General features: G+C 40.9%; 1 protein-coding gene and 2 long non-coding RNA genes across 5 annotated transcripts in view; 2 read left to right on the plus strand and 1 right to left on the minus strand.

Moving 5' to 3' along the window:
• zbtb16a (zinc finger and BTB domain containing 16a) overlaps positions 1–22,045 on the plus strand; it is a 192,576-nt gene that overhangs the window by 48,752 nt on the left and 121,779 nt on the right. The window lies entirely within an intron of this gene.
• LOC107837466 (uncharacterized) lies at positions 8,973–18,954 on the plus strand. The gene is made up of 3 exons (XR_001663470.1): positions 8,973–8,984; positions 11,107–11,108; positions 18,857–18,954. It is a non-coding gene; the product is annotated as an uncharacterized LOC107837466 (long non-coding RNA).
• Positions 19,056–21,700, minus strand: LOC107837467 (uncharacterized). Its single transcript, XR_001663471.1, has 2 exons — positions 20,147–21,700; positions 19,056–19,355 (listed from the first exon to the last, which is right to left on the minus strand). It is a non-coding gene; the product is annotated as an uncharacterized LOC107837467 (long non-coding RNA).

The following is a 22,045-nucleotide window of genomic DNA, read 5'->3' on the forward strand; positions in this document are numbered from 1 at the left end:
TTTTATCTTTTTATCAGCACTTACTTTAATGTTTAATTTCAAAGTTTTTCTGTAGTTTTGTCTGTGGAAAGCATTTAAATAAACTTGACTTACTTTACTAAGTGTCGTCAGCCGGCTTGACTTTAGTACTCGGCTCAAGAATTTATTCCTGTCTCACAAATATCAATACTGATGTAATTACAAACATCGGTACAGGATGTAAAAGTTCAGAATGTCATATGTGGATAATAAAAAGACAGTTTTTATAGCATAAGCTTCTGTTGCATGACATTTCTTTACACTCTTTTTATGATAAAAAAAATTATGAACAGTTATCATTAAGCATGTTGCTGCCTTTCTCTTATGGAAAGCCAAAAGTGACATAAATCCAAAGAATAATTGTTTAATATGGTAAATGGGTTAAATTTACATAAGATTAATCTAATCATGTTAGAAGTCAAATTCACCCAATTAAACACATTTGTACACTGATATGCAGACCGGTAGGCAATATGTGGTTAATTGATGCAGCTTTACTTGCAGTTTTGGTCTTCCATACGCTTTCTTTTTTTGGTATAAACCTGGAGTGACCCAACAGTGTCCATGGGGGCCAGACCATCTGTCGCAGGACCTCTTATCCTTCATGTAGCTGAAGATAGCACTTCATGACCCCGGCTGTGCACTCAAGGGTCGTCATACGCAGCAGAATCAATTTTTGGAAAGAGCAGATGTCCCCATGAATGCATATAAATATACTGTATACATCCAAAGTCTGTGGCGCTCTGCAGTGGCTGGTATTCACGGTTTTGTTGACGGTGACAGTGAAGGTGCAGAGGAAACAGGAAATGTTGGGACACAGATAGTGTGATAAAGGTCCTGACTTGTTGGAAATAAAGTGTGGATTTTGGTTTTGAACACCTTTCAGGGACCAGTAGCTCCCTGGCTGAAGAGTGTAGTTTTGCACTCATATGAATTATTGAAATGCCTTAAAGTTATGTTTATCTGAACCTCAAAGCTGCTGAATTTTTGACAGAGTGTAATTTTCTTCAGATCTGCAAAGGAGATGCTAGATTTCACACTCAAGCTTGAATCTGGATTCTCGAATTAGGAAGTGCATATATGTTAAATTCAATGAATTTATTTATTTATATAGCACCAGTTCACAATATATGTCGCCTCGAGACACTTTACAAAAAATAAAAATCACTTCAGTTTAATCATGCATGCATTCCACTTGATCCTGGCAGTGCAGTAAGCTCAGTTAATTATTCAAAATAGTTTCAAAAGTTTCGATCTAAAACCAATTCTACAGCAGATTGCATTTCGTATATGTTAAAATATAGGAAAAATGTAGCTGTAGTTATCCCACATTTTTCTAAACATGATGTCTCTACTACGCTGTGACCTTTAGGATCTGGGTAGTTACATGTCACTTTATATTCACAACACCATCTAACTTGTCAAATTGTCTTTAATTCATAGCACTATTCATATAATCTTCAGCCAAATATTGTATATGATATGTATCAGTATTGCAGATAATGATATAGCTATGAGGATGGCTATATCCTCATAGCTATCCCTCCAAATTTAGTTGCTCAATTGCCCAATTTTAGACTAAAACCTGTCCAACCTCCATCCAGGAGGGAACATCAGACCAGCCCATGCAGGCCTAAACAAGATGTGGCCACCTGTAACTGCTGCTTTTGTCTCTGCATGTCATTTCAAAGCTGGAAATAAGCCATCGCCCTGCACAGACACACAAACTTTTTACAACACCTCTCATCGGACCAACACACACACACACACACGCACACACACACACACACTGACTAACTCCAGCTTCCTTCAGACTTCGATTGACAAGTGCAGAATGGATGCCTCTGCTGATGCCATTGTCTTGCAGTTAAGCTTTGTGTCGTTTCCCTCTTGCACAAAGGTCATTCATCATGACAGCATAAAGCTCGGGCCATTAGTGGTTGATGAATGACCCGGCCTACCGGTCAAGCCTTGACCTCCCTCCTCTTTCATTGGCCCAGTTGGGTAATCTACTCATTTTCTCAACACTTGAGTCAAAGTTTGAGCAATAGATGGTGTAGTCGTGAGATTCCAGTCGGTCAGGCTTTACTGTATCTTATTTGCCCAGTGGCGGGTATTAGTCACACACCACATATATGCTTGTACTTATAGACATACGCACACAACACAACCACACACACACACACACACACACACACACACACACAGGATGCTTTCAGTCCTTATCTCTGCTGCTTTTAGGACAGCTGTTGAGTGCAAGAAGCTGACCCCTGACCTCCAGCACTGCTAGGCTCCTTCCCTCCCACCAACACCAGTATGACCAGCATGGCAACCCCCACCCCTCTATAAATTCCTTCCACTTCCAGCTCTGCAGCATTTTGTTGTCTGTCTGGTGTTTGTCCAAACGAGGTTTCTGAAACATCCTGACTTGACTCCATGTCTCAGAAATGCCAGCATATCCTGCAGGTCTTTCAGATGTTTTTGTTTTATTGTTCTTTAAAAAAAAAGGAGAGAGAGAGAGAGAGAAAACAATCTTTCTTCATCATGTTTCTTTGGGTCTAGTTTCTCAAACACACCTTGTTTAAGTAGGTGGTGTCAGTCAACCACTTGTCGTGTAAATTCTTTCCCTCTCCAAGTGTCTGAGATTGAGCTGAAGGACTCGGGCGCTTTTAAGGTCACGGTCTGAACTAAAAACACAACCAAGAGAGCATATTTATTTATATGTCCGTTCTGTCCGTCTCCCACTGACCACATTGAAACCTTTTGCTCACTACGTAAAGCATGGGGGAGGTTTTGGTTTCCATCTAGTGGGCTCTACTGCAATCAACATACTGAACTTCTACTGCAGTTCAAACTCAAATACACAAATGTAACTCTGCGGGACAGAAACGGTCAAAATCCAGTTTTGTCACAACTTAAAAACGTCAAAAAAAAAACAAAAAAAAAACCCTCAAGCTTACATCATGTTTTATAATGTGTCATGTTTTAAAAGCACAACATGTTTTACAACTTAATTTGTCTGTAAAAACATGGGAGTTTTTACAATAGATGCCAGGTTTATGTAGTGTTGTAAAAAGTACAGCGATTCCCACGTTTAAATGTATTTAAATGTAACTCGGGCTCATTTGCTGCTTCAAACACATGCTTTAGTGATGGCTGGAGGTGGTAAGTGTGTTGTCAATTATTGCTTCAAGATGGCCTGGAAAGCTGGGCTCTGTAAAACCTCAAGCTAAGATAATTTATATCACGTCTTTGATTGTTTAAACGCTCAAGTTAAAATGACGGAGCAGTGTTTGGCCTAGAGTCTTAACAGTAAATGCATGCGATCTGTTTAATTTATATTGCTTCAGTCCTTGTGAGTTAAACTTGTCAAATGCTGTTGCAAGTCACTTTACAGATAAATGGGCAAAAAGAAAAAAGGTTTTATGTCGAATGATCAATTTTATATGTGCAACCAATTATCTCCAAGCCATCTGAAGAATGTTTCAGATTTTTCTTCTAGCATATTTTAACAGCATTAAGAAAAACTTTTCTTGGGCTGCTTTTTAAAGAATAGGCACAGTATCTGTTTTTGTTTTAAAATATGCGTCATAGTTCTTCTGTGTTAATTCATTGCCACACACAGTTCATAGTTTTGTTTAATTGTCTTGAGTGTAACTTAGTTTTTAGATATCTGCACAGCAGGGTTGAAGCTGAGAATCTCTATCAATATTAAATATTAATTACTAAGACAAACTCAGTTGTTTTAAAATGTATCTTTATATTTTAGGATCAAGCTCATGGTCATTTTTTATTTTTAAATTATTTTTATTGTGTCTCTTGGTAAAATAAACTGCCTCAATATTGCTAGCTGTTGAGTAGTTAACTTTGCAAATAAACTAGCTAATATGTTTTCTGGCAGTCAGTGTTACCTTACAAACACTACAAATGAGAAAAGGCATTATTCTGTTCAGATTAGCATAGTTTTTAATAACTATTATATTTAGTTATATTTACCTTGTGCCTATTTATGAATAAAAAAATAAATCCCCGTGAATGATCTGTTGCTCTTTGTCTTTAAATATATGATGTCCATGTAGGTGAAACTTGGTTAATTTTGTCAAAATTCAACAAATATGTGAACAACCTTAAATTGTAAGGACTTGTCTAAAGAAAACCAAATAAATCCAAGTCGGTGGTTGGGAATAATTTTTTAAGAGAATAATTATTTTATTTATTATTTAGAATAATTTTATTTATCATAGCAGAATACATTTTCTTTGTATCCATAAATAATTTTCTATACTTAATGTTCCACTATGTTTACAGGTGGCACAGACTGGTGCCTGGTTACAAGAAGGAGTGCAGGTTAGCAACATTTTGTGCTAAACTTCAGAAATTCAAAGTCAAAGGACTAAATCAACTTGACTTTGATTTAGGTAAAGTTTTCCTCCAGTTTCCTTTCAAGACGAATTTCATAATTTAAAAATGTATCTGGTAGAAAAAAAATTCAGCAGCATTTTTTGACTTAAAATAAACAGCCTACCATATGCCAGCTAGCAGACTGCTATCTCTGCTAAAAAGCTAGCGAATATCAATTTACAGGCAAAAGGCACATTTCTTGTAAGTAATAAGTAGTAAATCTAGCTGGTATTATATTTTGCTTCCTACTTTCACTGCTATGTAAATTTCAATATTAAAAATAAACATCAGCAAAAAAAAATAAAAAAAAATAAAAAATAAAAAAATCACAATTACTGGCAAAATGTATCCTTAATATTTTTACATGGTAAATTATCTTTTCCTTTTCTGAAGTATTTGTAGTTGTCTTGTAGTATTGAGAGTACATGAAATACTTGCCTGTAAACTGGGGGATTGTTGACACCTTTATCTGTTCTCCCATTCTCTGTTCCTTAATTGGTATTTTAAACTAAACCTAACTCTCCTCAATTGAAACTGGGATCATATCAGATCATAGGTAATTGAATTCTAATCTGACTAAATGATTGCATTGATCCAATTATCTCTAGTTAAACTGGTTCGGTGCGACTTTTGATGACATATTCTTCTATGTATGAATAAACTGAACAGAATCGGCATCAAACGTAAAATATGGAAATGTTTGTTTTACCAGTTTGTTTACCAAGTTTTGGTTGACTCTTTCAATGTCATAATAATGTCAGATACATTTCTGCTCAAGGTCATCATATTCTCAGAATGCCTTACTCTTGAATACAGATCGGCGTCTGCATATTCCCATGCACACACCCGCTCTTGTCTGTGCGCTCTCAGACCTAATTGTCTAAGCCCCCCGTCCTCGACTCCCCCACCTCTCCTTTTGCTGTGAGAAAATTTGCTGAGTGCCAGATGAAATAGAAATCAAGTTAAGTGTAAAGCTCAGAGCAGGGCGGGGGAGAAACGGGGTGAGGCGAAGCAAACTACACTTGACCGCTCTTGACAATAGCGCCTGCTCCCACCAAATTCACATTGATTAATTAATTAGAATCCCTTATTAGCAAATTGACTGTCTCAGCCGATTATCAAATTCAGTTTCTTTATTAGATGCAGCTGCAGTGCTGGTGCCGCGATGCTTGGTGTCTGCTCTCCGTCTGAGGCCGGTCACTCAGCTCGAGAGTCGCACTCATCCAACCGGCTGAAGCAGTCCTCTGTGAACAAACTGTCAGACACAACCGATGATGATGAGTCCCCCGCTGGTGTCCAAAAGTACATTCTTGGTCTGAGTAGCGACTGTTGTGCATTTGAAGTATCATACTGCACAGAGGTTAAAAGTTCACGCCGGTGTAATGCAGCTGTATGGATCATGTGCACTCAGAAGCCTCTGGTTATTTGACTTTGCAGTTTAAAAAGAAAAGCGTTGCAGACTTCTAATCATTTGCGGGAGTGGTATTGATTACTTATTTTACTCACAAAGCCTTTATTTGTAAAAGTTGTCCATATTTGCAATAGACCAGCACATTCTTGTTGCAGACTGAAACTTGTTTAAATCAACTTTTTGTCCTGCAAGGACATGGTGAGCAAGCATTTCATTTGTCTGTTGTGCATTCATCGCTGGTATGCGCTAGCAGGAGTCATATGATGATTTGAAATGGCGATAAAATGAGCAAACAAGGAAACAATCATCTCATTGACCTCTTGACTGGCGATATGTTGGCCTTAGCAGCATTCTGTACCTCCACGCAGTTATGCAGGCATCATAGATGACCCTGTGCACCACGGCTGAGCTAAAAAGGACCAAATCGAGCAGCACATATGCAAACAGTGTTAATATAACGGTTGCCTCATAATGGAGCCGATGGATATCTATCTTTTTTCCTACAGCGCCAATAGAGTGGAAATAGTTCTCAGTATGAGTTTGCTGGCGGACTAAATACATGGGACTGTGTAGGGCCATTGTGACCAATGTCTTTGTCCAGATGGTTCACATACCTTTAGTTGTGCTTTGGGTGAGGAATGCACTCCCTCGGGACAGTTCCCGACCCTGGAAACAAGGGCCAACATAAACACCCATGCCCAACCCCCACTGTGGCCCTCACCTACAACCCCTCCGATCCCTGTCAGAGCTCATAATGAGGTTGCAGCAGGATGAGGACTTATTGAAACCCTATAGAAATGTGACATCACACCTCCGACTGTTGGTAGCAGTTGTAATCTTCAGCTGGAAGTGCTTCCATCTTTCCCACAGGTTTACAAATGACACTTTTTGAGTAGAATTGCGGGTGTCGGAAAGGGTTTGTCACTTAATGGTGTTGGGATGCAACATACTGAGCAAAATGTGTGTGAATGCCAGAGAGACACTGAGTGTGGGATCACCGCCCGACTAATTACCTATAAAATGTGGTTCCTTCCACTTAAAGTACAGCAAAATGCCACAGCTCCAAAAAACAGGCATTAGTCCAAACAGGAAGCATGAGAGCCCGATCTGGAGCCTCCATTTCAGCCGTCCTACAAACAGCGGCTGTGATGGAGGGATGATTCGGTTCCAGTATTACTAGTAAGTGTTTAGTTAATTACAATCTTAAACCAGTTTAAAGAGGAAACAGTTGGACATTATAGGCTGTAAAAAATGATTTTCCCCCTTACCGACTGGTTCTGTTTCTGTTCAGATTGTCAAACAAATTTCATTACCAGTCAAAAATAACCTGATCAAATACAGCATGCAGAAGATGAAAAACCCTTACTAAATTAACCTCGCCTTTTGGGGAAAAAGTAAATACACCCTAAAGCTTTATCACTGCTGATAGCAACAACTGCCGTCAAGCCATCAAATAACTGGCAATGCGGAGAAATTTTGGCAAACTCGTCTTTTACAGAATTGTTTGAATTAAGCCACACTGGGAGGTTTTCAAGCCTGTTCAGTATTTCACTAAGACTAAAGTCTGAACTTGGACTCAGTCACTCTGAACCCTTCCTGCTTTCTGGATGCATTCAGAGATGGACTTGATGGTTTGCTTTGAATCATTGTTCTGCTGATTAATCCCAACGTTTGCAGTTTGAGGTCACAGGAATTCACGGTTCCTTCAATTACTGTAAGTCATCATCAGCAAAGAGGCCACAGACCGTAATGCTGCCACCACTTGTCTGAATGTAAGAGTCATGAACCCTGACCTCTGTGTAGGTGTTGTTCTGGCCAACTTCCTGGATGAGCTGCCAGTCTGCTCTTGGAATAATTTAGAAAGGTCAGCCATTCCTGGGAATGTTCTGCACTGCTTCCTGTTTTCTCCATTTCTGGATAATGGGTTCTGGCCGTGGTTCTCTGGAGTCCAAAAGCCTCAGACCTGGGTCTTTCAGGAGTATTAGACACCTGCAACTTTGCTTCTTGTATTTTCTTGAAATGTTTTCAGACTGGGGTGTTTTTATAATCTTTCGTCCTCCTTGTCTTGGGACATTACCTGTGTCTCCATCAACCTTGTTTATGTACATTTTGAAGCATTGCATTAGAAAATTTGGATGAAAATGAGAACATTTCAAAATTACTTCCTCATATTTGCTAAAAAAGTGCTCATGCTCGCTTGAGGTGGTTTTTGGCTTTTCTGAAAAAGAGTTAATGCGCTAAAGGGGAGATGGAAACATGTTTTCTAACTAAGCTTCAATATAACAAACTTTCCGTCTACTGGTGGGTTTGTTCCTTACCAGAGGCACAAAACTCACTTTGAGCCCAAAATGTCTAGCATGCAGTGCAGGACTCGCTCCATTTTTCTGAGATGTGTGCTCCGTGATAGTTTTCAACCTGTACATCTTGTTTGTTCCATCCATGCGTAGCGTCAACGTCTGACGAAACTTTGCGTAGACACTTAATTCGCTCCAAACATGTGGATGAAAAACACACTTAATTTGAATTTTCCATGTTTTTTTTTTTTTTTTTTTACATTTTAATTCACAAGGCTGTTTGGATGGAAACATAACTATTGTGTTTACAACTGAGTCCAAAGTCATTTGTACTCCTGGCATATACATGTTTAAAATCATGGTTATGGAATTGATTTACAAAGATTAGGGTGATGGAAAGGAGGCCTTCTGTCCTGAAGGGTTTGGACCACATCACCACAGTTAAATCATCATGAACTCAGTAGAAACATGGAAATTGCTGCTTGGGAATTATTCAGTCAGGTCTGCTGTTTTACTGGCTGCGTTTCGAAGAGGAGGACTTGCTGTCTTTACGTTACATTTCCTCTCCATTGTGCTCCTGCTTTCCTTTTTACTGCCTAACTTTTGGGTTAATAATGACGGTAAAATAATCTCTCATTGTGTGGAACAGAAAATGAGTCCTTTTTCTATTAGATACATTTTAAACATGAACAAAGAGAAATGTGAAACGGAGCAAAATGTGTTATGAGAATAAAAGGAGACCTGTCGCTCTTGGCTGTAATTTGTCCCAATATAATGGACTGAGGATCATTGAATGGATGGGATGTGATCCTGAGTATTGCTGCTGCTGCTGCTGCTGCTATGAAATCCTTTGTTTTTGAGTTTGGCTTTAAGGGTTTCTCCAAAACTTGGAGGATGTCTGGTGTCTCCTTGTTATAGCACCGAAGCTGTACATGCCATCAAAGCCAGGCACATTTAAAGCTTTGAAAGCAAAGGCTGAATAAGTTTGAACTGCTCTCATGTCAAATTCTCCTGGATCACTTCAGAACAAGTGGTTTTTTTGCAGGATTCCTGTGATAAACAGAAAGATTCCTAAAAGCTTTTATTCCGGCTTTATTTTTGAGGCATCAAAGAAGCAGTGGAGGCGAGCTGCATCAAACCAAGACCAGATGTTAAGCAGCTCGGTTGACAAGATTCACTTTTAAATCAGTGGGGGGAACGCGTTGAAATAGGCCCGGGGTTAGAAAGAGGCTTCCGGCCGGTACGAATGTTTCTAGTCCCCTTCTACGCCTCCTTTACCTCCTCCTCTGCATGTATCGAGCACCACGCTCCCTCGCACATCTGTCGGCATGTATCCGCCGCTCAATCGCTCTCCCTGGGCCACGGCGGGTTCCCTAACAGCTCAGTGTGGCTCTTCCATTAATCAAAGACACTTCCAGTGTCCCATTACAGAAACACTGCTACTCGGCCTGTCTGAGGCTGACAGCTCACCAATTCATCTTCTCTGCAGAGGAAAAAAAGAGCCATTGTGGCATGCCAGTCGCCTTTACCTGTTCAAACCGAGGGCTGTTAAGAGTGCAGGAAGACCCCTCTGAAATTGTTTTCTCTGGGTCAGGCAAACAACAAAAAAAAGGTAAATTGCTTGTCTCAGGTAACGCGCAGGGGGAGTCAGCTGGTGGCAGGCGGTGCACACAGGGGGCTGGGGGTGCAGCGGGAAAGGGTCAGCGACAAAATAAGAGGATGGAGATGTGTTTAAGAAGCAGAGTTCAATGAGATGCAGCGACGCATTTTAGCAAAGCGGTTTAAACGCTGTTCCGACACCGCCGCCGCCGCGCCTCTGCAGAGGCTGTCTGCCTCTAAGTACATCTCCTTATTCGTCCCCTGTCGCCTGCAGACGGCAGGTCAGGGTGTTTAAGTTCCTGGCGATAGAGAGCACACTGTGGGGAAACATACAGCTTTAATGTATTTCCCTCCGCCAAAATGGGGGCAAGCAGATGTTTCTGTTTCTGTTCCAGAATCCCTTGAAAAATGTTCTTGTAATTCTGTGTGAGCTCTAATTAGCATTCTTTAGCCATGTTTATATGAGTATGGATAGTTGTTTTGTTTTATCATGCATACATTAAGACAAAAAAAGAAAAACTTTATGTGACTGTCAGTACAGCAATAAGAAAAAAATGGAACCCTGACATTTACTATGTTTATGGACTTCAACTGAATCCCTAACATGGTGTATTTGGTAACACAGTATTTGACGGGTTGTGCATAAGACTGACATGACACTGTCATAAACATGACATAACACCTGTCATGAAGATGAAGACTTTTTCATGAATGTTTGTCATGAAATGCCATTTGGTAAATAATGACGCTTTTAATGCAAAGGTGCATAAAAACTTGCTTTTTGTCAAAATTGTCAATTTTGCATTAAAAGTTTTTTTTTTTTTGTTTTTTTTTCCCCTCAGTATTTTGAGGGGAAAATATTCATAAGTGAAAAATATCAAAGATGGCTGCCAATTTTCTCAGGTGTAAATTGAGTCCAAGTCCCAATGGTGCTGGAATCAAAGGTAAAAACAAAACCTCTAAAGTTTCAGTTCAGCATGGGAATGACTGGCCACAATGAAGAGCACAACAAACCCAACACATCAGCAAAAATGCTTGTTTTCAGCAGTGAAGCACGGCGGTGGTGAGGTCATGTTTGGGGCTTGGAGTGGCTGGGGAACCTTGCAGGCAGTGAACTCCTCTGTAAACCAAAGTATTGCAGATTGATGTGTGAGGCAACTTAAGCATCAACAGGACAACGAGCCCAAACCAACCAGTAGCTCTACAACAGAATAACCAAAAACAAGTGGGCTAGTCAAAGTCCAAATCTGATTGAACCTCAACTAAGTGAAGTGCTGTTGGAAACAGGAATGGTTCAGAACTCGTCCTCTATGATATGAGAGATGTATAAAATCAGAAATAAATGACTACTTTTGTTTGTCTTCATGACTCTTTATGTTGCAGGCGTTTGACCCAAAGATGCCATGCAACTTGTTTAAAAAGCACAGGGCAGATCCAAAGTGTGTTCTACAGGAAGGACTCACATGAAGTTACGTCCAGGGGGCTTTAGCAGTTCCAGTAAATAGAGTCTGGATGTGAGAGAATCTCAGTGGTTAACTGGTTTCCTCCTAGTCGGTTATTCTGAAGTACTTTGCTGGTATCCTGCTGTAAATAGACCGCACTGTGGAGTTCAGAGGTAAAAGACAAAATTAAATTTTAAAACCTGCTTGCATTTGCGGACTGCGAGCTACCTGGTTCAGCGTTTTTTTTTTTACTTCCTGGAAGAAGAGGAGTGGTGAGTGGCTCATTACCAACCTGAGGTACAATCTGAGAAGCGGAGGAAAAAAGAAAAGCTCGCCATGATTTGTCCGTTTCCTGACAGCCCTGTGTGATTACGTTGCTCTCATTAAGATCAGATCTTTCTCTTTTAATGAACACATGGACGGAGAAAGTGAGCGAGGCTAAATGAGAAAGGACAGCTCTTTCCCTCCCTTCTCCTTCCTCCTCATCCCTCGCTCTACTTGATTGGCATAATGAGGTGAAGGCTAGTTGGCACAAAGCTGCTCCAGGGGGCAAATGGAGACATTATTATTGTGTGTGTTTGCGTGTGTGCGTGTGTGTGAGTGTGTGTCTTGGCGATCACACCCCAGCTCCACTGGGCTATTAATTACCCTTTCTGTAACATGGCATCTGCTGAGACGGGGCGATTGAGCGAGCATCGCTGCTCTCTCCGGTGCACGTCTCCGCGGACCCCAGCTGCAGTTTAGCTCGCCGCTTATTGGATTCCATCTACATGTATGATTGATTCAGCACCTGAACTGTGCTTTTCATGACAACAACGCCAAACAAACACACACACACACACACGCACGCACACACGCACACACACACACACACACACACACACACTATGCAGAGGGGAGGAAAAGCAGCTCAGCTGGCAAATATTTAAGCAGGAGACTCTGTGATGCCCACTCTGCTCTAGAAGACCGGGACGTTTCACAGGCAGCTGTTTAATCTGCTGCTCGGGAGCAGAGAAACGACAAATCATTTCTATCAAAATAATAACTAAAAATGTCACTCAATAAACGGATTTCTGTCATACAATTAAATATTTTAAGAGTTTTAGTTGATTTTGATGATTATGGTTTATAACTGCTAAAATTAGAAGAAAATCTGGATAAATTGAAGCGATACCAAAGCCTACTAAAGGAAGGTTCAGTGGAAGGAAAAAACTGGTTGAACATGTAATTTATTTATTGTGTTAAGCCACTGCTGAACCGGAGACGATGTCACGTGTCACACTCACTCTAAAGAGAAAAGGACTGGAATGTTCCTCAGTGGCCCACGAGCCTGATTTTAGGTAAGACGCACTTTTAATTAAAACTCAGAAATTCATTTTACTTAAAATTTTTGTTTCTGTTTATATGCTTGATAATTGCTACCATCTAAAAAGAATTAATTTTGTCAGAGCAGTAGAGGAAATCCAGGAGAAAACGTGAGCTGTATTCAAGGATATTTAAGAAAAATCCAGTGGAGGAAAAAACTGTGGTGGAAAATACGATGTGTTTCTTGTGATAACGCACGTCTTGCTTGGGCTTAAGAATTAAAGGATTGAAATGTTCCTCAGCCTCCAAGTCAAAGTGAAATCTGCATCAAAACTTAGAAATTCACCAAAGAGTGATTGATTTTAACCTTTGGTTGTTATTCTGTTCGATGATTATGGCTTAAAGATGAACTACAGTCCAGTTTCTCCGAAAATTAAAATGTTCCCTCTGCAATAGCCGACGAAGCTGGCTGTTCAGATTTCTGTACCTGACCAAATATAATGGAAAGTTTAGTGGCAGAAAAAAATGATGGGAAAAGGGTGCACCAGCAGAATTTAATTCCATAATCCTGTACATTAATAGATAAAAACGCATGAAATATATTGCACTGTGTAATTAATTTATGTAAAATACAAGTTTAGCTTTTTTTTTTATTTTAACTAATATCAGAAATAAATTTACCAGATATATCTGTATTTGTGCTTTTTGGTCTGAGAAAATATGTTTTTGCTTCTCCTTTTAATGCACATCTTGCATATCTAACCTTTGTTGCCTGCCTCTTTAACAGAGGCAACGTGTTGTCTCTCCAGTGTGTGTGTGTGTGTGTGTGTGTGTGTGTGTTCTCTAACTCAGTGTGTATCTTCATAGGCTTTGGGTTGTTGTTTTGCTTTTATATTCAAAAATACATTACTGGCTCAAAGGGAAATAAATAGTTTGAACTCGTATAATTCTTCAAAGAGTTTAAGATGATTTATATGATCCGACAAGCAGACCTGCTGTCAGGTATCCGTTCTGGTTCTGTCAGCTCAGACGCTGTTAACAGGAAACTGAGCTGGGCAGTAAGTGCAACAGTCGTTCTTCAAAAGGACTCAGTAAAAGGAGCTTTCGGTTAGCTAGATGTGTATTATAATACACCAGCCAATCCCTGCAGAGCGTCCCACTCACTGATCCAACTTTGATCTGCACTGATCCATCCTGAGAGGAAAAAGAGGAGTGTTTCTGTTTACTATGCATATTTGCAAAACTCTGGGCCCTTCAGAACGAGCACCGAGCTCAGGGCAGATTTCTTGAGCAGACAGCAGGATAATGAAGGATTATGGAGAATATACATGACTTTATTCAGGTACGGCCTCGAGAGCATCTGTAATTTTGCCGCCGCTGATCAGATCTAATGTTTACTGGACGCTTCTCCTTTTCTCTCACGTTTAACCCTTTATTGAGATCCGCCAGCTTCAGATGCGCCTTCCATCAACATTTATTCATTTGAAAAGACCAGATTTATAGTGCTGCACAACAGGTGCATTATGGAAAGTCTTGTAAAATTTCTTATTGTTGGTAGCTGTTAGTTATTGTCAGACCAGTGTTTCCAGGATGTGTTTTAGTTTGAACCGAACTCTGCATCAGGGGGCTTCCCGGCCGAACCTGCAGTAGATAAATCAAACAAGAACAATTCACACCCGGGTTTCACAGACTGCAGTTATCTGGCCCATCACTGATCTTTGAAAAACCCGAGATGCCGACAAAATTGCTCACTTGGCAACAGTGTGGTGACTAAAAGAGGACAGTGGTTGGTTTTCAGACCTTATCAGCGATAGATAATACCGGTGGCCGTCAAATGCCGTCATCAGAATCATCAAGCAAATATGCATCGCATTTACTGATCAAGTTTCCAGTTATTAATAATCAAAGACAGCTCTAAACAGGTGGGTTTTTATCCTGGATTTAAAAGAACTCAGTGTTCCCGCAGTTTTGCAGTTTTCTGTACGTTTGCTCCACATCAGAGGAGCATCAAAATCGGATGCTGCTTCTCCGTGTTTGGTTCTGGTTCTGGGGATGCAGAGCAGTCAACAGTCCAAGTTGCCTGAGGCACCATCTGATTGGCACTCTGAAGATTTCTATTAGAGGTGTTGAATAATTTGGAGGCCACAGTGGACACTGGAAGTGTTTTAAATGTTGTGTAATTAGCTGTGCAGAGGGGTTGAACACTTTGTGCTGAGGTTTATGGAAATGAAAGTCTCCTCATCATCTGCTCATGTTCCTCAAACAGGAGATTTAACGGTTCTGTTTGATGTTTATTTCACCATCCTGCACCCTGTCTGCTCTCTCTGCCACACACATGCACACGCGTATAAACACGCACACACACACACACGTGCGCGCACGCACACTCACAGGTCTGGTGAGTCACAGCATTAGCAGTCATATCGATTTCTACCTCTATGCTCCTCCTAACCTGTTGAAAGGGAAAAGTCCACCTGCTGCTGTCTGAGGGCAGGTCCAAGCCACCGCAGCAGATTAATAATCTCAGAGCTGTTTTGTAATATTATTATGACTTCATTGAATTACAGTGCGTTAATGTAATCAGTGTCTTACTGTTTCACTGTGATACACAAACCACTCCCTTCTTAACGTCATTAATCCTGTTTATCCAGTCAGCATCGACACAAATGTCATTAAATGTCATTAAGTTTCTCTTTTACTGACTTATTCGATCTTTTTGTTTCATTGGAGCTGATTGTACAACATAAAACTGCAAATTGTCCCTCTTATCGGCACCATGTCTAAATTATGGGAAATGGTCATGGCCATATTTTGGTCGATATTGAACTCATGATTATTTGAATTGATTATTCATTGCTAAGAAAAACTGTATTGCAGTTGGAGAAAAGTGAATTGCCAATGTTTATTTATTTATTTATTTATTTATTTATTTATTTATTTTGCTAAACACTGCTGCTGCCTTCACGTTCGTTTCAGTGTTTTCCAGTTTTCTTATTTTCATCCCCGTCTTTTTCCCGCTGTGAAGTGTTTGCCGATGCTACTCCTTCTTTCCTCCTTCAGCCATCTTTAATGTCAGACCTCAACATGGAGGTGAGGCCCTCCAGGGGGCAGAAGTGCTCATCAGTCAGGAGATATTACAAAATAAGAGAATACTCGTGAAGTAGAATGTAAAAAATAATTGTGTAATCATTTATTGTATTCCATGTCTGGAGAAATGTGGAAAATAACAAATTAGTATGAATGAATTCTTTACTATAAATTTTGCTAGAAAATACTAATTTCATTCAGAAACATAAAAATCAAAATTTCAAAACTAACTCTTTTCTTTAGCTGGTTAATACTTAAAGAAATCTTTGTTTTTTTTTTGTTTTTTTTCATACACACATTCATTCCTAAGTTGAAAAACAGTCATTTCCCTGGTTTTGTTGACCTGTAACTCATTTTGATCAAAACTGAAACATCATAATCTATAGAATGTGTGATGAGATCTGTTCTGTTTAGAGAAATTTTACTTTTATATATTTTTGAGAGCTGCTGTAAGTTACCTCACATGCTAAACATGAAAAAACAGTGAAACAGCCACTTAACAAACTTCCGTTAGTGACGTCTGCTGTGTGAACATTTTCAACCTAAACATGTTTTGTGCTTAAATGTCTTGAATGATGGTTTCAATCAAGCCTTTGGAACAAAACAATCCCTTAACATGATGCTGCCGCCACCGAGCTTCACCGTTTGTACGACGTGTTTAGGTTTGAAAGCTTCATCTGGATTCCTCCAAACATTTTGATTGAGAGCTCAGTCTTTGTCGTTCAGCTCATCCATGTTAGGAGCTTGGAAGCTTCAACATAGGAAACCAAACAGACTTAGAGTTTACTAATTCATTTAGGGAGCATGTATATATCTGAGTCTCTATGTCATTTATTGAACTCCAATATGCACAAGTGTGTGAATTCCCACTTGTTGATGTGATGAATTCCCCTTTGTTTCTGCGGTTTGGGCCATTTTGGGGCTACGGTTGAGTCACATCTGGACCAGTGGGTAGATCATCTGTGGGATAGCACATTATCAGCTGACTGCAGCGCTGTGTGATGTTTTCCCTCGCCGGGGTCAGGGAGAGTCTGCTCTCCAGTGCGGGGAACGACCCCAGCCTGACATACAGACGCTACTATTTCAGTGTTCTGGCCTCGTGGCCAAAAAGCTGTCAGCACATATTTTATCCTTTCGCTCTCACAGTATATTTTCGCCTCCCCCTCCATTTCTTTCCGGAACGCTTGTCTTATGGCAGCGGCGCGTCCCCTCTGTGCATGTTGGAGGGGAATGGGCCCTGTTAATCACACAATATGTGAAGTATTTATAAAAATCATGTATTTAAAATTCTTTGATTTGACTTTTCCGCATGTTCTCCTGCAACTTGATTGTTTTTGTCAGAAATGTTCCACTCGGCAGCGTTCAGGGCAATTCCCCAGAGTGTTCTCCTCTAGAGACTGACAGAACTGGCATTCAGTTGTTACTGAGTCTCCCTGATAGGTGTGTTCTTCTGGACCGCACACCTTGCTTCTGAACACCCTGAGCAGCAAGTTTTCCAGGTCCAGCCCAGAACCAGCCAGACCACTTCCTGTGTGTCTCATATTTCCTTTTGTCTCCCCTCTAGATCTGTCCTTCAAGACCCAAACTGGATGATTTTTAAAAAAGGCCACTAGCATGCCGCTCTGTTATTAGATAGATTTCACACACTCAGACCCAAAAGTCTCACATGACCCTCTGCAGCGCAGGCTCTGATTCAACCCGACAGGAATTCTTGGCACAGACCGCCCACTCCTTTCACTGGCTGCTGTTCAGCTGTCATACTCACTCACTGAAGTTTTCTCTGCTTAATCGTTGTGCGCAGATGACGGCGCTAATGCGAGCCGCAGCAATCGCATGCGGCGTGTTTGTCCGTAGACAAGCTGCGTGTTAAATGTCGGCCATGAGGCCGCGCAGAGAGCCGCCGCTGCAGCGCAACAAGCTGCGATGATTCCCAAAGTCAGGTTCGAGGAAAATGCAGGGAAAATCAGTCTGTCTGCTGGAAATGGAAGCGTTTGTCATGCTTCATTATGTTTGGCTTTCCTTGGAGCGGGTTTAGTCTCCAGTCAGTCATATCTAATACAGTTTTAATCCTGTTAGTGTATCATTTTATTTAGTTTAGCAAAAATATGGATGATGGAAATAGTGTCGCAGGTGTGTCATGAATTATGTAGCACTTGTAGTGGCAAGTCGATTTTTTTTTTTTTGTTACAGCTTTTAAAAACAAAAGTCTGACATCTGCTGTGAACGTCAGAACTAAATATAAAATATCATTTTTAGAAATGCATTCATCCAGCGTTCACTGGCTGATACAGATGTTCTGTAAGTCTTGAAAGGCATGTTTATTCTCATATTTGAACATAGATTGTCTTTACATGGATTACATCAAACAAAAACTCATTGCTGTTAATTTTGTTCCAACCCAACAATTAAGGGTATTTCCACTCCTCATAGTCCTGTAGACTCTGTTCGATTGGGGACAAAAGTTGCAACATTTGTTCCATTTTCAGCTGCTGCGGTTCAGTTTCTCACTGCACTGATCAAACCAACCAAACCCTTTGAGCAACCCGTTCCCTCCTCGCCTCTGGTGGCGCTGCTTCAAGAACCACTGAAGGAAACATGAAAACCTCAGAAGAAGACTCTGAGCGCCACTTCCTTCTTTATGAAATGTTAACAAAAATTGAGTGGTGTCAGATTTTAGTGGTTGTAGGATTTCTCTTTAGACTTTGGTAAAAGACCACAAGCTATTTCTCCTGCCAGCGCGAGACCCTCACATTTTGTTGTGGTAGTTTTTACACAGAGAGCCCTGCACTGTAGTCCACTTCCTGCTTTTGAAGTGGTCTTTGGTCCACTTGTTGTTCACATCCATTCACACTGTACCAGAGTTCACTTTAACCAAACTTGGAGCGTTTCGCTGAGTGGACCAGAGTCTGCTTTTTTGGTTGGGATTAGGTTTCAAACTAGAGTTTGAATAATGCAGACTAAACAGGGCGGATGAATGCCCCCTAAATCTAAAAATAAATAATTATGACAGAAAAAAAAGTATTGAGAATATTTATGTATTTAAATACCAATAGTTTAATCAAGAAATGCTAAAATGTCCATTTTATTTTCAATTACAAAACAAAAGAAATTTTCCACTTAAAATTTTCAGCAAGATTTCTATGTTACAATGATAAAAAATAAAAACATCACAGTTTCACTTAAAATGCAAAAAAAAAATAAAAATAGACGATCAATTAGTCAGGCCATCTGCTCAGGTAGAACCTGCAGTCAGCTGTGATCATGCATGTCGTAGTTTTTAAACAGCATAACTGAGACAGGGGGCGCTCTTTTAGGTTCCATATTTTGACTGTGTGACTGGCGATTATTTCCAAATGGCTGATATTGTCTTTCTGTTTTTTGAGGATTTTTTCAGCCAGCTGACTGGAAGGTTGCAGCATTGATTGATTAAAAGGACTTTAAAGGACAATGAAATGACTGTTTTAGAAGATTTTCAAACCTTTCATGCATTAAGCAGCAAAAAATTAGTAATTTTTATTGAAGCGGATTGCTGAATTTGCACGGCTTCCATCAGGAGATCATCAGAGTGGAGGCAGCCAGAAAGGTAAATAAACAAATAAACACGTTCACAGTCCTGGAGCAGAGCAGACCATCACAGCCTTTCTGCTGAGAGGGGAGCGCTTGTTTACTGCAGCCCCACAGAGCTGCGGGTGGGGCTGTTTGGGTCGCCCCTGGGTGCTGCCTGCTGCTCCTGGAAGGCGGACGTGCGGTGAATGACGGTGCACATGGCTTAGTGCCACCGCTGCCACCTGAACCTCCCTACACACACACAAACACAAACAGAGGAGTGTGTGAGGTCACAGACATCAAAACAACCTGCCTGCGGCCATCTCCAGTGTCAAAATAAGCCTCTGGAAGCTTACCTGGGTTTTTTTTTTTTTGTTTTTGTTTTTGTTCCCCACAGTATTAAATCCTTTTATTTCTCTCTGCATACACACTCACAGATTCTCCCTGAAACACACAAACACACCGCTGGCCTGCTGTTTTTTTCCTCACATTGTTTTTTTTTTCCTCCTTTTTCCAGCATTGGGAGGTCTGTACAGTAAATCAATCCCAGCGCCGTTGCATAATGGCGTCCAGAACACCAAAAATAATCACCCTGTCAGCTGGTCCCCTCTGGCTCTCGCTGACTCCCAAAACTAGAAATCACAAGGTCCCTCTCCTGTTTCCAGACAAACAGCCGTGTTTACACGGAGCCGTGCTACGGAGCACGCTCCGCGCTGTCGACGCCATGTGGACGGTGCGCCAGCGTTTCCACAGATAAGCAACATCTGGTCAACACGATGCTGCAGGAGGAGCGGTGTGCATTCTCCACACCGCTGGTGACGACATGCTAAAAGTCTCCAGTTCCATTTATTGGAGCAACGTGATCTCAGATATGATATAAGCTTATTATATGATAAGCATCTGTGTAATCACCTCAACCTGCCTGCTTTTGGTTATGCATTTTCACGGGGGAAGTATTAAGAGTTAGTGAAGGGTTAAAATATGCAGAATTCCTGGGATTCATCCAGGTTAGGAAACAGTTTGCACAGTTAATATAAACCTACCTTTACATAGCCCCATGCTGACCTGTCATATTGACCTGGAACCAGCAGCCAGGCTGGCGGTGAAGCTGAAACTCTGAAAACATGCTTGTTTTTTTTTATTTTATCTTTCATCCAGCTCAGGTTTGTTGTTGCTCCCTTTCTCCACTCTCCGCATTTAAGTGCTTCTTTTTCTTCATCTTCCATCGCACATGTTGCCGCCGTCTTGTTGCGAAACGCAGCTTTTATTGATGTAACAGGTGCTTAGCTCGACTGTGGCAGTCAAAATACCACATCTTCTCCTCTGTTTGGCTTTCAGAGTGGAAGCTAAAGTTAGACATCTTTGAGGTTTTTCTGCCAATTGATGGAAGGTGATGCCGATGCATAATGCATGAAGAGAGGGGGAAGACTTTGTCTGGCTGCTTTTTATAGACCACCAAAGCTCTCCTACGCCACACACACTTGCACTCGCACACACACGCGCACTTCTGAGGCACTCTGCGCTGTAACCTCTCACAGATCAAGAAGGCAGGAGGCATGAGAAGAAACAGGAGTCTAGCAAACTGGCAACATTGTCGAGAATAAAAAGGAGGAAAAAAGGAAACGACAAGACGAAACAGAAATGTCGACGCGCTATTTTCAGACGGCAGGGTCGTTTGATGCTCCAACCAAACGAGAAGCATGAGGGAGGGAGGGTGGTGGTGAAGGGTGGAGAGGGAGCAGCAGGGCTCATGTTTGTCTCAGAGATGGGCTTTAACAGAAATATTTTCCACATGCGATCCTTCATGCCCTCCTTCGTCTTTGTTCCAGCGCTTCGGCGAAGGTGTCTGCAGGTCTGGTTCAGATGCGGAAGAGGAAAACAAAACGAGGGAAGGCGGCGTGCATCGGGTTACTTGCAGGCAGAGCCCAGCTCTCCCCTGCCTCTCTCCGCTTTCAGCTGCGTTCTTTGCAAACACCATTTGCTGCTCTCAAAAGTGTGAAGTTATTTTCTCCCCATCCTTCTAATCCTTATTTAACCAGGCTGCTTGACTAAGTGCACGCTGTCATTTATAGTAATGACCGAGGGGAGAAGCTGCAGGGAACTGCACTCAGGCGCGCTCACACCTGTGTGCTGCCCTGAGCCGACGCGCAGCCGCAGCCCCCAACCTCCGCAGCTTTCAGATCCCTCACAAATCCCCTCACTGCGCAGCTGTCTGCAGGAGTCCTTCTTAAACGGTTTATAGAACGGACCACCTCAGTAAATGTTTTTAAAGTTTTTCCTGTTAACCGTATTAACACCCATTTTAAAAACAGTAAAATGGGACAGAATTTCTTTGGTTGTGCCATAAAAGACACCTCATTAACTGCAGAAAGAAAACAAACCTCTTATTGCCTGACTTTATGTACACTTGTATTTTAATGATATTTTAGTTTTCAAGGTGCAAGATTTGAGGAAAACGCCACATTGCATTATAATCATTGAATACTGAGATGGAGATTTTGATCTGAGATAAACCCAGATTTGAGCTGCTGCTTTTTCTTTCTCTTTATCATGATTCAAGCTGTGTATACCAATAATATGAGATAATTTGATTGAATCATTAAAAACTGCAAGTGACGTTGTTTCACACCTATTAGTAAATGCAAAATTTTAAATAAAAATGCACCGATGGGGAAAAAACAACTTTTTTCTAGGTTCTCTATTTGAATTTTTTGAATTTAAGGTAAATCCATATTCTCCAGCTGCGTTGCCCCTCGACTCATATAATTGTGATTTCTATACAAAATCACAAAATAATTATGAATCATTTGCGTTAATAAACAAGCTGATCTAGGAGTCTGCAGTAATGCTGAAAGGAGCCCATTTTGATCGTTATTCCTGCATATTTACCACATAACTGAGAGCAAACTATCTTCTGAGTACCTCCAGTGGTGAGAGCTGCA

This window comes from Poecilia formosa, unplaced genomic scaffold, assembly GCF_000485575.1.
Source record: "Poecilia formosa unplaced genomic scaffold, Poecilia_formosa-5.1.2 Scaffold143, whole genome shotgun sequence".
Lineage (NCBI taxonomy): Eukaryota > Metazoa > Chordata > Actinopteri > Cyprinodontiformes > Poeciliidae > Poecilia > Poecilia formosa.